We start from the raw sequence: 17,138 nt of genomic DNA on the forward strand, positions 1-17,138 counted from the left end.
TAAATAAGGTAAACAGTACCTTGTTGGGGGCTTTAACTCGGCTAGGTCCCTTATAAGTTTTTTGAGTTTTATGACCCTCAATAAATAACACATATTATGTTTCCTGCAGTAGGTTCGGTGGGATTTTTTAAATTTCTAACGATTTGAGGCCAAGAATGCATCATCCTATTAAGTACCTTTGTTTACCAATAAGAAACGAAATTTTAGGTAACTATCTCATTCTTCTTCTTGACGTGCACATCCGTGAATGTTGGAGATCATCATGCCAATCTTTATTTTATCTGCAGCAGCGCGGTAAAGCTACACAGATGTTGTGTTAAATCAGGTTAGAGCTTCACGATATTCGATAAAAATATCGATATTGTAATGCTATCGTATCGAAAATTAATACGATACCGATACAATACATACCTTAGCAATATTAATGTCGATACGATACTCATTATTTGAAATCAATACAATACTCTTATATTGTCGCCAGCTCTTATATTATTGAGAATATCGATATCGAAAAAAAAAAATAAATAAAACGCCACGTGAGTGCTACATAAGGCCTCTTATACAGTTAAAATATAAGAGTTATAAGACGCACAAGTGCGTATGCTTTCCATTAATGAGAGGGAGAAGGATGATGAACCCAATAAGTAAATTAATTTCGATATTTTATTTTTAAAATCATCAGATAATATCAATGTTTTTGAAAAGAAATTGAAAACTACTTGCAATCTCCAAGAACTGGACCAGACATAAATATTTTATTATGGGGGAAATCATATAGTAGTGTTTTCCCCGTTTTATCTCGGATAGATAGGGATTTTTTGTGTGTCCAAACGACGTCCGTACCAGTCGAGCGGCTTTTTCTAAGGCAGCGCTGGTAGAAAAAAAAATACTAACGAATAAAAGATGCTCTTTAAAACATAAAAGTATCAAAGAATTCATTTGAGTGAACAGATGAATGAAGAGCTCTTTAAAAGATAATATTTTTTGTGAGGTTATAATGTAATTTATCCTATTTCTAAAGAATTGTGTTTTTTATTAATCTAATCCTTTTCATGTCGATATTTTAACGAGTATTGTATCGATATCGTATCGAAATCAATATCAATACGATATTTTTATAAGAAAGTATTGCCGATATCGATACTCGATACGATATTTCATTGGCATAACCAATACAATACTCAATACTTAAAAAGTATCGATATTGTATCGTATCGTGAAGCTCTAAATCAGGTTCTGATGCTCTTTAACCGGGAGGTCGTTTTTATTCCTGGACCTCTCTTGCCAAATATTTTTCCTGGCAGAATGGCTTGTAGACAGGAGTTCATAAAGTGGATTCATTTCGCATAATGTCTCCGAAGTATTGTAACTTTCGAGATTTGATGGTGCTCCTCATTTGTGACTCGGTCAGTCCACAGGATTTTAAGTATTCTCCGATATAGCCACACCCAAGTGCTTCCAATGTTCTCCACATATCTTCGTCCAAAGTCCACGATTCAACACCATAAAAAAGGACAGAGAAGACGTAGCATCGCAGCATCCTCACTTTTATACCGAGAGATTGTTGCTCTTGAAGAATGCCCTCATCTCACCCATCTGGTTGAAGGTGGATTTAACTTTTTTAATGCGCGCTCTTGGTTGTTGGTCAATTATTCATTTATTATGGTGGCGAGGTAAATAGTTGTAGTGCGTCACTCTTTCTACAGGGGTTTGGTTGACGTATAGGGTTGACCTTCTGTTATCTTTTTCTTGCTAATGATCATAAGCTTTGCCTTCTTTACTTTTATATTGAGTCTGTATTGTTGACTGTAATACTTGATTTCGTTCATAAAGACTTGTAGGTCTTCTAGGTTATCTGCAAGTACATACTGTGGTGTCATCTGTATATCTGATGTCGTTTAGCCGGTACCCGTTAAGTAGAATACCTTTTTCAGTTTCTCAAGATTTGAAAAAATGAATGCATTTAAATAGCATTGGACCGAATTTTGCGCCTATCCCCTTAACGTGGCTTGTACCCTCATTTTTATATTAAGCTCCTTTAGGATACGTAATTATTTTATAAAACACGTTTGAAGCCTTAAAATGGTGAATTACCAGTGCTAATTTGCTAATTTGTTTGTGGCTCAGAAAACAGTAAAAACCTAAGAATTCTTAGGTTAATTTCTGAGATTTCAGGAATTAAAAGTGGAGCTCGGTCACTTATAAAACTGGATGTTGTCTTGATGATGTTGAAGCTTGTCCAGAGCACGAATAATCTTCGCTCGATTTGCCACTCTAGCATAAAAACAAAACGCGAGATTTCCATCGTCAAGCAGCAACAGATACAGACATTAAATTTGCCCTGCATGCTAGCTGAATTAGGAATATGCTGAAGCAATAATAAAAATATTGAATTATGGTCTTTGATCCAGCCCTGTGCATATCAGCTTTTAATAAGGAGGCAAAAACAGTTTGGAATCCATGAATAATGATACATTTACCAGAACTACGAGATACAAGATGTGTATAATTGTGTGACAAGCGACTTAGGAGATAATATTGACAACATGATGAATGGATTTTTGATTGGTATTAATTGAGGCCAGAGATAATACTCGAAAGGAAAGATGGATTTGGAATGTATAGAAATATGCAAATTGAAACACATATTATTATGATAATAAGAGGCTTTCAAATAAAAATCCTTTTCTTCCCACCTACTTGGTATGATTTTGTTACAATACAAGCCGTTTAAATATAAGAATTATTCTTTATATCAGAATTTATAACCATTTAAAATATTTTATTATAATTTTTTAGTGTACAGGGTTGGCCGCTCAACAAAGTAAGGCTGATATTTAGCAATATTCATTGGATTTAGTAAAAACGCTGAAGCAGTTCCATTTTGGCATCTGTCATTTGTCAAACCCCTCCCTTTCAATCATAGATCTAATAAAAACAGATTGGTTAAAGTATGGGCCGCTCTGTGCATCGAGGTGTAACGCCAATATCAAGGACGTCATTGGTCAATACATATTCACTTTGAGTGGTCTAGCTATCTTTGTCTGTTACAGGCGCGGGATCGCTTGGTTAAAAGAGATAGATAGACCACCGATCGACCTCATGCTCAATATGCTTTGTCTATCCTTAATATGTCTATGCTTTCAATACCACAAACTCTTAAATGGAGATGCAAGATCATAGAAGATGGAGAGCCATAGAGGATGCGGCGAAGATTCACCTCGAGTTGTAGAGCCAGTCAAGAATAAGAACCTCCGATAGGAGAGGAATAGAAAGAAGAAGAAAGTAAAGAAGATGGATATCTACAACCTAGCCTGATACCTGTTGCTCTATTTACACCATAATAATACTTGGCTGATCCGAAAAAAAGAGTTTCCCCTAGTTTATTTATAGAAGAAAAAATAGATGGATGTTGTATCCGAATGATAATTGTGTTCATATTTCGTGTTTCTCCCAATCCTAATTGACACAAACATCAGTGTAGAATTAGCTTAATTTCAATATAGTAATTAAGAGAATGTTTATTTTTGTCTTGCTGGAATTATAAATAACCAGATGGCATCCAAGCCAACGGCGCTCGTGCCGAATACCAAGTGTTGTGAATAGTTAGAGAGGTTGCCACAACATTGAGACGTTAATTAAACATTACAATAAGTGGATTATTAAATCGGCTCATTTACTTGTCGCTCATCTGTTGTCTGTCATGCATTTTACTAGTTAAAACGATATATCGCCGTCCCGGAAGAACAATGACGTAACTGCAATTTTCTCAATTCCTGCTTATTGCGTCATTAACGACTAAAATACCGTGGGAAGATGATACAACAACTACACAACTGTAACTATCCGCTGAGCCACTAGAGAGTAGTTGTGTCGTTATTGAAATATGCGCCATTTTGTTTAAAAAAAGACAATGACAACGCAAGACTTTTGTAGTGAGATCTTATAGTGAGATCTACTTGGACTGGAATTTTTTGCAACAACGACGTAAGTGTTCTTTAAGTCATTGTTCGACTAATTTTCTGTATCATTTAATGTCAACTGTACTTACACCCTTGTTTGGATTATTAATTTTTGTTCTTTATCCAGCAAGCATGACTGTTCTTAACGGTATTGCTGATCCAAAGATTATGAGTTCAATTTAATATTGTGCTAGCTTTTTCCATGGTAGAGAAAACCTTTAAGATGAAAAATGGCATAACTGTAGATAGGGTTAAAAGTACAGGATTAAATTAAGATAATGAAATTCAAACCAATAGGGATGAAAATAAAAGCCAGCGTTGTAAAGATAAACGCCATACCAATGCTCTTGGACGATTACTCTTCATTTGATCACTATGTTAAATATTTAAAAATCGTTTTTTTTGTTCCCCTGAACAATTTTGCCTTTTGCAGTTATGTACGTCAATGTTCTTCCGGGACAGCGAATTATGTAAAATATAGTGAATATATTTGTCACAAAAAAGCAATAGAATAAAACGACAATAGCGTTTGAAAACCATTTCAAATGTCTAACATGTCTAAATTGTCAATACAAATGAGGCAGATAAGATTCTAATTACGGTGGGCCTGTTGGAAGAATGCAGAATCTCATGCAGAAAAATCTCCATATCGTCGGCCTAATGTGAAAAGTGCATAAGTCCAAAATACCTGATTTTACAAGAGAGACAAAAAACTAACTGCATAATTCCACGTGTACACAACTGAATATAACGTTAAAATTGCGTAAGTCCGTTTTAGTAATTAATTTGTTTAATTATCAAACAATATGTTGTGTCATTTTAACCTGTATCCTGTAGGTACTCACCGGTTTAGAATGAAAAGACTTTTTATTGTATAAACATCAGAAACGCACCTATACGTTTGAACAGTTTGGCCACTAACAAAAGCGGACTTGTGCAGATTTCATATGGTTTTTAACATTAATGGACTTAAGCAGATTTCATTTTCACAATTTCAACAAAATCTAGTAAACTATATTAGAAAAAAACAGAGCCATACATAGCTTTTGGATAATGCTAACAGATGCCATGAAAAGTCTAAAATTTAATATTTTGGACTTATGCATTTTTCATATTAGGCCGACGATAGATCCATTCTTTAGATGGCTTAGAACCATTTCAAGAACAAGAAATTTTAAGTCTACAACTGAACATGCAGTATGTGATTGCCAAGTTTGGTTATGAAGCTGCTAACCTGGGAGCAAAAACAGCATTGAGTTCAAGTTTCTCAGAATTTCTCAGGTGAGGAAATTAGAAACTGAATAGATCAGGGAAAGAAGAAGTTTTAATTCAGTATGGTGGGGCCAACATATAACAGAAAAAACAAAGATTAGTATTGGAAAAGCATTTGTGGACTCTAAAGAAACGTATGAAAGGAAGTGTGGACTTTAAATTCTGAATCAAAGAGAAAGTTAGATGTAGTAAAGATGGATTATCTTCCAAGGAGGGGCAGAATATCAAGTCGCAACAGAATTACAAACCAAGCCATTAGAGATATATTAAACACCGCAGACACGTTAACTGATAGAACAGAAAGGAAGAGGCTTGGAAATGGTTTGTATATCTACGGATGGAAAAAAGCCCCAGTAGAGTATTTAGATGGAATCCGTCAGGAATACGTAAAGGACGAAGACCAAGATTGTCCTGGAGCGGAAAGGCATTGGAGCGCAGGAAGAGGATGCTCAACACAGGCAAATATGGCGACTAGGCGTGGGAATGCGTCGTTAGCTGTTTAAATACCCTAATATACAGTATGGTGCAAATGAAAGGAATACATTCGATATTTCGTAAATCGGCGACATTTATGAAAAATCCTAAAACAGGTCGATTTTTATTTTTAAATTTTGATATTTTAGCATTTAAATGAGAATAGGGGTCGTGTGCTAGCTCATTTGAAAGCTTATTCAATTCTCTATTCACTAATGTAAACAATAACATAATTATTGATACAGGGTGTCCAGAAACAATTTTTTAAATTAAATTAATTGACAAACAAAGAAGAATGTATGTAATTTATTTAACTCAAAATACTTTTTACTCTTATCATAAAACAGAAAAAAAAATGTTTATTTGAAAAATAAACGTTGAGTTTCGTTTAAGTTCAATGTTCAAGCTAGCTCCCGCTAGTCAACTGCTTTTTGGAAGATTGAACAAATGCGAAAAACAATGTTTATTTTTCCTGTTTTGTGACAGTAGTAAGTGTATTTTGAATTAAAAAATTACATACATTCTTCTTTTTCTGTCAATTAATTTAATTTAAAAAAATTGTTTTTGGACACCCCGTATAAATAATGATGTTAATGTTTATATTACTGAATAGATAATTGAATAACGTTTTAAATGAGCTAGCACACGACCCCTATTCTCATTTAAAAATATCATTGATTACGTAATCACGCTCAGATGGATGACGTCACTTGTGTGATATATATGCCAAAATATCGTAATTTTAAAATAAAAATCGACCTGTTTCGGGATTTTTCCGTAGTCTCCGGTTTACGAACTTGGGAAAGTAGGACAGATCCGCATTACCATAATAGTCTACCGGATATCATAGGGAAACCTGGCGAATTTGAACGTCCCCGTAAGATTTGGGCAGCCCTTAATCGAATTCGAAAAACTGTAGAAGATGCGCCGACTCCCTCTACAGATGGGGTAATCCCCTCGCCTTCTTGTGACTGCGGCGCTGTAAGACAGACGATCAGTCACATTGTTCAAGACTGCCCACACAGAGCATACACAGGCGACCCTATAGACTTTGTAATGGCAACCGAAGGGTCAATCGAATGTATAAAAAAATTGGACATCTGTTTGTGATGCATTGTATAATGCATAAATCTTAATATATTCTGTGATGTACTTAAGCCATGCGCTAAATAAAATAAATAAATACGAAATAACGAATTTATTCCTTTGATTTGCACCATACTGTATGTCTGTTTTGTGCAATTTAATATTTTTGATCGTGAACTCCCGAACCATTGTCTAATGCTAAGCTATCCACTGACTAACGCTACAGAAATGATGAACAACTTCAAAATTTTTATGGATGACTTCCATCTTCCCTCTATAAATAATACACTGCGTTACGCATAGAAACGCATCCTGTATGTTGTACTACGAGGGTATTGAAGACAAATAGAAATCTAAACACATACATTAAGTACTTAAAATTGAATTATTTGAGGCATGAATATTTTTCATATTAAGATTATTCAAAAATGTTTGTACAAAAACCAGACCATTTATTTAAATTTATCAGTATTTCATTTGTTTATTCGTTAAGAATATTAATTAACAATCATAGTTATTCACCAACTTTTTCCTGTATAGAAATGTATATTACTCGTATACAATTTTAAATAATAAGGAACTAGAAATGTCCTTATTTTTTATTTTGTTCATAATAAATTGTTTTTTACCTACATGTATGACTGTAGTAGTAATCGAAATGTCAAAAAAACGTATTTTTAACTGAACTGGTTGTAAATTCCCATTAAAGATAGTACTGATAGTGAGATACTGTCAAGTACTGGAACTTGAACCAACAACAATAAAAGTCCATATGAGACAGGACGAAGTAAGGATTACTTCAGGATATGTAAGACCAACAGATCCTTTAAATGACGACGACCTGGATGCGTTCCTGAACATAGATAGAAGAACCGTTTGTAATAATGGGAGACATAAACGCTGCATCCCCTAACTGGTACGATAGAGCTACAAACAGAAACGCAAGAATATTAAATAATTATTTAAAGGACAATGAAGACGGTCGATCGGATAGCTCAGTGCGACTATCGGCTGACCCGCACTTCACTTCGCCGTGAGGTACGAGAGTTCAAGCCCAGCCCAGGCCATCGGAAAACAAAAAGGCTAACGCGTCAGTATAAAATTCTAAATATGAATCTGGCGCTTAGACCTGAATATGCGGGCATCTGATCGACCTATGAGGGAGCAGTACGGCAAGGGATAAGGGCTTGCGGCTCGGTGAAACTCCCCCATAGATCCCTACCGAAGGGCGTTGACGCCTAAGAACGGTGTATATACAATGAAGACACCATGGCAATTGGGCCCATCGAACCAACCTACTTACCGACACATTTGGATATAGTAGTGGCTAAAAACCTAGGACTACAAAGAGACATCCTAACCTTAAACGAAGGATCAGGAGTCAATAACCTCATCCTCCTAGAAGTAGGAAGAAGATAACAAAATAACAAGGAAAAGAAAAAAAATGGTCAAACTTCAAACGACTAGTGAGAATAGGAATTGGAAACGTTCCTACAATAATTGAAAAGAAATAGAGAAAAAAGTCCTAGAGCTCGGAAGCATAAAACAAGCACTAAAAAATAACACTATTGAAGAAGAATATGAAATTCACATGGAAAGATTTAAAGCACAGAAAAAAAGTGAGCCACAAGAGCAAGAAATCAGGAAGACAAAAATATGGTAAACCGACTGAATCGATAAGTCATAAGTCAAACAGGTACTAATATAACACATACGCCAAAAGTGTAACAATTACGTAGAATAACCTTCGGAGTACAGAGATTATTTGACTTACTTAGATTACGATGATGGGTTAAGCGTGACCCATTCTCATTTTATTTATACGGATGTTTTAAATAGTCAGTATTATTAAACAGTATCTTTAATTTAACAAAAAACAAACAAACATAACAATTATAATCCTAAATTATTGTATTTAATTTTTTTAAGATGGTTCCCCATGGGCATATACTAGTTCGCTCCGGCGTCCAGATTTTAATACCTTACAGAAAACGGGCATAGGTAAATTCGCTCCAGCCATATATTTGAATACGTATACCCTTAAACAGAGACAGCTGCGATTTACGTGTACCTACAAACATATCGAAAATATTCTTCGAAATCCAAAGACCGGGTCAGGACTGACCCGGCATCATAGATGTTACGTAGAGGAAAAACTGTAATTTGCATGTTCACGAATTATATACGAAAAAATAGATTGAAACAAATAAGGAGAACTTACGATCAATCGAATTTGTAAAAAAATTATTTTATAAAATATTACGACATAAGTGAATTTCGGGTCACGCTTGACCCAGTCTTCGTACTCCGAAGGATAAATGGAGGAAAGAAACCAAACTATGCAATAAATATAGAGGCTCCAAATAACTTTAAGAAACGATAGAAAACCCATTCTCCACTGCACGGAGAAAACGGAATCATCCAATCTGTGTGGGGGGAGGGGGTAGGGAAATTTTCTCCCTAAGAAGGGTCCAAAATTCATGAAACACAAACAACAGACAAATTCAATCCAATACACTCGCTAGTTAGGAGGAAAATTAAGGGAATTTGATCTTCTTCTTTAAGTGCCGTTTCCTAATCCTAATCGGAGGTTGGATATCATCATCACTATCTTTACTCTATCTACCGCTGCTCTGAAAAGTTCTATGGACTCTGTACTTAAACCAGTCTCTTAAATTCTTCAACCATGACACTCTCCTTTTTCCTATACTCCTTCCGCCTCTTATCTTTCCCTGTATTATCAGTCTTAGCATTTCATATCGCTGACCCCTCATTACGTGTCCCAGATATTGATAGAATTTGATGCATATAAGTTATTATTTATGTATTTTATGTAGTTTGGGCTTATCTTTTTTATGTCTTTTGGCTGATGTTTCATGGAAAGTTCCCCTAAGGCACTTTTCTAGATCCGCTACTGGAAAGCTTAGGTGATGAGAAGGACTCTTGACAGAGAGTCTACACTGAATTATCACCAAGACGAAGACATAATATTCATTTTCGTCGAAGTCGAAGAAACAGAACTAGAAACACCCCAAGAACAAAAAGAAATAATAAATCCCACATCATCCAGAGAAATAAGTGAACTCATCAGAAAAAGTTCACCAAAGAAAGTACCTGGTCCAGACGAAATCACTAACAGGATACTGATAGATCAGCGGGCCCTGGTTCCAGTTGGAATGCGGGCCCCCTCCCAATAAAAACACACATTGTATATCAAAAGTTTTTAATAAACATTAAATATAAATCAACATATAAAAACTCAAGCGAAGTTAAAACAGTAAACTAATATTAATCCTATCGTTTTTCATTACTTTACTCCAGCCGTTATTATACCTAAATAATGAAACTCAAAAATTTTCTACATATCAGGCCTGGATCCCGCGTACCAAAAAAAAGTTTATTAACAGTAAGCTGAAAATTTGTTAATAGCTTAACGGTGTCTATTCGGACATACTTTGATATATGGGAACACTGGAACAGGGGAAGTTTTAATTGTGGAACGTGATTTTAATTATGGAACTTGTTATCCAGACACGTTTATGATTGTGAAAACTAGCAGGTTGTTTTTAAGTTCATTCAATAGCAAACTTTATACAATATATAAAAATATGTTTGTCCGACAAATATGTTAGGCATTTTAATAAGTCCGACATGTAGAACATGTCAAATGGCAGGAATTATGTTGGTGTTAGGTAGCAAGATAACGTGTGATCCAAAATTATTGTCACCATAGGTGGCTTTGAACGACAGAGATAGCGATACAGTACATGTCTATTCTTAATTCAGATATACTTTCCAGTTTACGTCAACTTTGCAGTGTACGTCAACTTAACAAGAAAAGTTAGGTTATGTAATTTGTTTGATTTTATTTATTATTGTTACTTATAATTTTGTTAATTCTTTTTATTTCTGATTAAAGTTCTGTGTTAGGCTTTGACTGATTTTTTATGTTTTATAATGTTAATCAAAATTAATTGATAAACCAATGATATACCTATATAAATTCAGATTAAAACAAGACATACGGATATAGAATTAGAATTATAGAATAGACATAGAATTTTTTGCACGGCTAGGTTTGATCCCAATAATTGTGGATCGCTCGTTAGCAGTCTGATTTTTGCATGAGAGTTTAATGAGAGGGTAACAAATCAATTGGAATTTCTGTCCGACAAAATACATGGGACATTTTCGTAGTCTGATGTTCAAAACGTGTATCCTGTTCCACAATTAAAACTTCCCCTTTTCCAGTGTTGCCGTACATCAAAGTTTGTCCGACTAGACACCGTTAAGCTATTAACAAATTTTCAGCTTGCTATTAATAAACTTTTTTTGGTACGCAGGATCCAGGGCTGTCCAGTCATAATTAAAAACCTGAATATCGGAAAACAGCTTTTAAAAAATGAATATTAGATGAAAGTTAAATAATTACAAACAAACCTCTAGGAGTAGGGAGATAAAACGCTTAAATAAAAAATAGCAAAAATAAAACCTTGGATAACGGTGGGGTAGATATCTTTAATCAAACGACGAGATTTTCTTAAAAAGAAATTTGTTAAAGAAGAAAAAAATTAAAAAGAAATTAATAAAGCAATTTTCGCCAACACTTAGGAGCAAATTTCGAGTCCAATGTATTTTAAATGCATTCGTTTCTTTTTATGAAAGATTACGTTATTACCGAGGGTCGAAAGTCCCTGAAAACTTCTATAATTTTTATTTTAATAAGTTAAAGGGGTTAAAATAAAAAGAGAAAATTGATTGTGATTTTAATTTCAAATATCTCATTCAATAGAAACTTTTTATTTATTCTAAGGGATTTTCGGTCCTCGGTAATAAGCTGGCGGTAATAAGATAGTAGGTGGTACCCAACAGACGCCGTACAGCGTGTATTGGAGACCACAGTCTTAGACCACTGTCTTAGCTCTTAGATATTTCAAACTGTAACTGTACTCATTAAACTTACTAACTGCAGTGAGTGCTTCCACATATAAAGGGCGAACGTTCTGATACGTACCTGTAAGTTCGGTTGTCCTCATTTTTGTCTATATTTAGAATTTAATTTCAGCTATTTTATACGAATTAATTAAAAGTAGGTAAAAGCTGAAGAATGAAGGTGCTATAAATACGAACAAAAGGAGCATCAAGCGTCTAATTTATTATCTTGGGATTATTTTTATAACCCCCCCGTATAAAACTTACATTGAATTTCCAAAGTTCTACAACTTTGTAGTTCACAACAACTATTCATGAATCGTGCTGATATAAACACAAGTGTTGAAACCAAAGCTTCGGCTTAAGCAGGTAAAAAAAGTACAGAACCTGACAAAAGCGTTCCCTATGTTTCTTAATAAATGTTGTTTTCAAATTCTTTGATAAATAGGTATTATTCGTTTTTATTTATAATTACCTACACAAAAATAAAAATTTATTTAGCAGTTACATTTCCTAGTGTGTACTTGTGTAGTTCAAAATGTCTCCATCAAATTATAAAAAAAAAAGAAACAAAAAGCGTATAAAAGTGGGCCGCGGAACCCGCGAAACCATGCTCAGTACGCCACTGCAGGGATCTGAAATATCTTCTTTGGAAGCAATTGTATATTTAACAAACGCAATACTACGAAGCAGATTTTTCCCAAACCGATGGAAGGAAGTCCGTGTAATCACGATACCGAAGTACATAATCTGTAATTGCATCTGAAACACTACATAGTTGATAAAAGTCACAATTTGTAGGTAACTCATTTTACAAAAAAAGTAGTCTTACCTTTTTAACTCAATAGGTATCGTTCCTCCATTGGTAAATGTTTCCTGAAACAATTATATAACATTTAGTAATTACTTGATGATTTGGGTAGGAAGAATGACATTGTGCGTTAAAAAAAAATAAAAAAGATTGTCCCCATTTAGCACCCCATTCGTGTACACACTGTATAATAAATGCCTAGTTACTGCTGATCCAGTAGGGGGACAAATATGCAGAAGGTACTGCTGTCTAGAATAAACAAGTAGTTAAAACAATAAAATAATACTGGAAAAGGAAACATTATGATTTACTGATAGAAAACAGACCAATATTATTATATGCAGCAGAAACAATGACAAGGACTAAAAAATATGAAAAATACTTACGAATAGTGGGGAGAAAGATCATGAGAACTATACTGGGACCAATCAAAACAGGTCAAAATGAATAAAGAAGCAAAACAAATGAGATATTAAGAAAGGACTGAAAGAAGATATCTTGACCAAAATAAAGCAATGTAGAATTAGAGGGCTAGATCACATCTGACGAGTAGGAGATGAAGAAGTAACATATGTGATGACAGAATGAAATCCAGAAGGAAGAAAGAAAAGGGGAAGACTTAGATCCCAGTAGCTGCAAGAAGTTAAAGAAAATCTACAAAACGCAGGAGTAAGAGAATGGTAGGGAAAAACTAGAAACAGGAAAAATGGAGTTAGTTATAGACAGAGTACTGTTGATATAACATTAATTTAAAAACTGTTATGTTTATTGCATATTGTTTTGATTTAGGTTTTGTATTGTAGTTATTTTATTGAATAAGAATAATTTTGGCATATTATTGCACTAAGCAGAAGTCATTTCAATACTTCCACAAAATGTATAGTCTAGTCGCAACATAGGGGGTCCCGTGGGCACTTTTAGGTCGCCGCGATTTGATGGTGGTATTATAGGTTTTTTGGGTCGCTGAATCCAATGGAAGTGGTCTGGAAGCCCAAATGTGGTGCGTTGAATTGTTATTAACAAATTATAGTAAAATTAGGTGTTTTTCAGGAATTATTAGAGCCCTGTAAATAAATTGGTAGTGTTAAGGTCTTCTCTGGTGTATTTTTGGTCGCTGAATCGAATGTGACTAGTCGCGATTACTCAAAATATGTTCTTATTTTGTTAATAACAAAATAATTGTTTATTCGCCGAAAAGCTCGAAATGCGCTATCTACCGCAAGTTTGTAGTCTTTTTCATAGTATTTTTATACGCTAAATCGATTGCCACTAGTCGTGATAGCTTAAACCACGTTCCGACTTTGTTATTAATAAATTATTGCAAAAATAACGGTTTATAGTACGTTTACTCACGGTTTTTGCTTCTAAATTTAAAAACAAGAATATGTGTGTACTTTGTACGCACGTAAGAAGTTATACTTCTACTACATATTATGTGATTTTTAAAACAATACCAAAAATTTTAAAAAATAATAGAATAAAACGCACACAAACACAATGAAAAATGCCACAAAGAAAAAATGATTTCTGAACGATAATAATTGTTGGCAAAAATTTTAAATACGCATTTTCTGAAAAAAAAATTATATAACAAATATACTTACAATCATAACATGCATAAAAAAATAAAAAAGTAAAACTGGCATCGGGAATTGAACCCTTGAATTTCGTGCCGCTTTGACTCGTAATCGAAGCGTAGACTCACTCGTCCAATCGCACATTATTTATCATGTGGAAAAATACGGTAACTGAACGTTTTACTGTTTGACAGTTGTTTTGAAAATTAAATTATGTAGGTTAAATTTTGTGGAAGAAAATATAAAAATATAACAAAACAGTAAGAAAACAATATATTAGATGAAGATTGGTAGAACTTTTGTTGGTAATCAAATTAAGTATGTAAATCAAAGCATTACATACCTACTAGATAAATAAATCTACGCCAAAAAATCATAATTTAAAAATAAAAATCGAACCTAATTTGGGATTTCTCTCTAAAATCCGCATTCTTGAGAAAATAAATGTATGTATTTCAACCTAATACAAATGTATAATTACAATATGATTATAATAAAAACTACTTACCAAATTAGAATGAGTTTTCCTTGTCCAAAATAGTCCAAAAGTCCAAAAATATAGGTATATGAAAACTATTTAAAAAGGCAGTATAACTATTAACTAACTTTTGTTTGTTGTTTCTTTTCACACAAATTTTAAAACGCAACAACCATAAATAATCTAACTACAGCTGTGCCACTATTGACTAATTTTTGACATGTCATTTGAACATCCAATCAGAACAAAGTTATAATGCGCATGCGACCGGTCGCTAGGTTTTCCCATATAAAAATTTACCCTCTATCGCCGGTAAAGAAGTATAACTTCAAAAAACGACTTGGATTGACATGAAATTTGGCATACACGTAGCCATGTCAAACAAAACAAGTGATATTGTGCTGATGTCTGCTTTTGACCTGGGGGTGAGTTTCACCCCTTTTCGGGGGTGAAAAAGAAACCTTTAAAATAAGTCCGGAAGTGGATAAACTGATTAATTCTAAGCAACTTTTGTTCTATAGTTTTTTCACTAAGTCAATAATTTTCGAGTTATTTGTTTTTTTTTGTTGAAAAATGAACATATTCACTCGCAAATAACTCGAAAAGTATTGACTTGGTGAAAAATCTCTATAGAACAAAAGCTGCTTAGAATTAATCAGTTTATCCAATTCCAGACTTATTTTAAAGGTTTCTTTTTTCACCCCCGAAACGGGGTGAAATCCACCCCCAGGGTAAAAGCACACATCGGCACAATATCACTTGTTTTGTTTGACATGTTATCTACGTGCATACCAAATTTCATGTCATTCCAAGTGGTTTTTTAAAATTCAGAGCAAAAACCGTGAGTAAACGTACTATAAACCGTTATTTTTGCAATTAATTTATTAATAACGAAGTTGGAACGTGGTTTAATCTATCACGACTAGTGACAATCGATTTAGCGTTGAAAAAAACTATGAAAAGATTACAAACTTGCTGTATATAACGCATTTCGAGCTTTTCGGCGAATAAACAATTATTTTGTTATTAACAAAATAAGAATACATTTTGAGTAATCGCGACTAGTCGCATTTAATTCAGCGACCAAAAATACACCAGAGAAGACCTTAACACTATCAAGCTATTTACAGGGCTTCTAATAATTCCTGAAAAACACCTAATTTTACCATAATTTGTTAATAACAATTAAACGCACCACATTTTGGTTTCCAGACCACTTCCATTGGATTCAGCGACCCAAAAAACCTATAATACCACCATCAAATCGCGGCGACCTAAAAGCGCCTACGGCACGGCCCCCTATGTTGCGACTAGACTAGTATTACAAGTTAACGTCAGAAGTGATTAAGTTTAATAAATATTGTGAAACTATTGAAAACAAAAGTTTTTCAGTGTTATTGTTAGACATAATGAACTTCGATCAAGTAACTGTCAAATTTATCACTTATTGGAAAGGTCTAAGTACAGGAAGTGCTTCATAAAAATGAAAGAGTATCATAAATGCAATTTTTTGAATATATTATTTCTATCTCCTCTGAAACTGTTTTTAAATTGGGCCTCATTTCTGCTTCTTTTCGTCCATCAACACTCTACATTACAAACCATACATTCAATTCTTAATAAGTTCCACCCACAGTGCTCGAAAAAAAAAACATAAACACCAATCTAATGCTTCCATTCACCTCACCTGAAGAATGTCGATAGGAACAAAAAGTGTTTTCAAATTACAGACTACCTATCAAGAAATAATATTGACTTTATGTTAAAAATAAAAATTCTCCTCCCGTAGGTACTTGATGTCGTTAAATTAATTTCAGAGTTGTTAAATTCAAAAGAGGATGACTTGAGGATTTTTTGTTGCTTGATGCTTGGGAACGATGATTAATCATTGGCATCTGCATTGGCGTACTTTGAGGGTGAAGCATAAAAGAACCAGTCATTCTTAAGGTTTGAGAAATTCCTAGAAAACCTAACCTTAAAAAGGAGGAGTAGAAGGTAGTTTTAGACCAGGCAAGCCAGTAACCAGACACAATGTAGGTATCGATAAATATTCTTTTTATTGATTTTAAACAGTCCCGTGGTAAAATAAACACATATGATTTTATCGAAGTGTTGTAATATTGTATGTAGATTTCTAAGCGAAATCTGAAAATCATACAGGTGACAAATGCCTAATACATGAAGCAAAGACAAAGTTATGATTGGGAGGCATATCTCGAACAATTTTCCGGAAAAAATAGAAAAAGATTATCAAAATCTATTGTTCTAAGATCTTCCACAATTTCTTACTGAAGATAATAACCAGTCTTTCCAGTCAAAGTGTCAAAGACATCTTTTTTAGAAGAAAACTCAATAACACTAACTAAAGTAAAGAAAGTCGCAATGACGCTAATGACGCATTAATGCAATAAACACGTGCTGGTTGGGACTGAATCTAAGCTCCCCAGTACTGCACGCGACCACTGGGTGGGTTAATAAAGTAGACAAAAATGAGCTACCTAGGACATACATTGGGAAAGGAAAATACTACAGGAAAATACAATCTT

General features: G+C 34.0%; 1 protein-coding gene across 5 annotated transcripts in view; it reads right to left on the reverse strand.

Annotated features, from left to right (window-relative positions):
- The window catches only part of LOC114328765 (interference hedgehog-like), a 306,483-nt gene that overhangs the window by 177,581 nt on the left and 111,764 nt on the right, over window positions 1-17,138 (reverse strand). For all 5 annotated transcript variants that reach the window (XM_050646347.1, XM_050646348.1, XM_050646349.1 and 2 more), the window contains exon 2: window positions 12,559-12,602. The gene's annotated coding sequence lies outside the window, so the exon portion shown is untranslated. The remainder of the gene's footprint in view (window positions 1-12,558; window positions 12,603-17,138) is intronic.

This window comes from Diabrotica virgifera, chromosome 3, assembly GCF_917563875.1.
Source record: "Diabrotica virgifera virgifera chromosome 3, PGI_DIABVI_V3a".
Lineage (NCBI taxonomy): Eukaryota > Metazoa > Arthropoda > Insecta > Coleoptera > Chrysomelidae > Diabrotica > Diabrotica virgifera.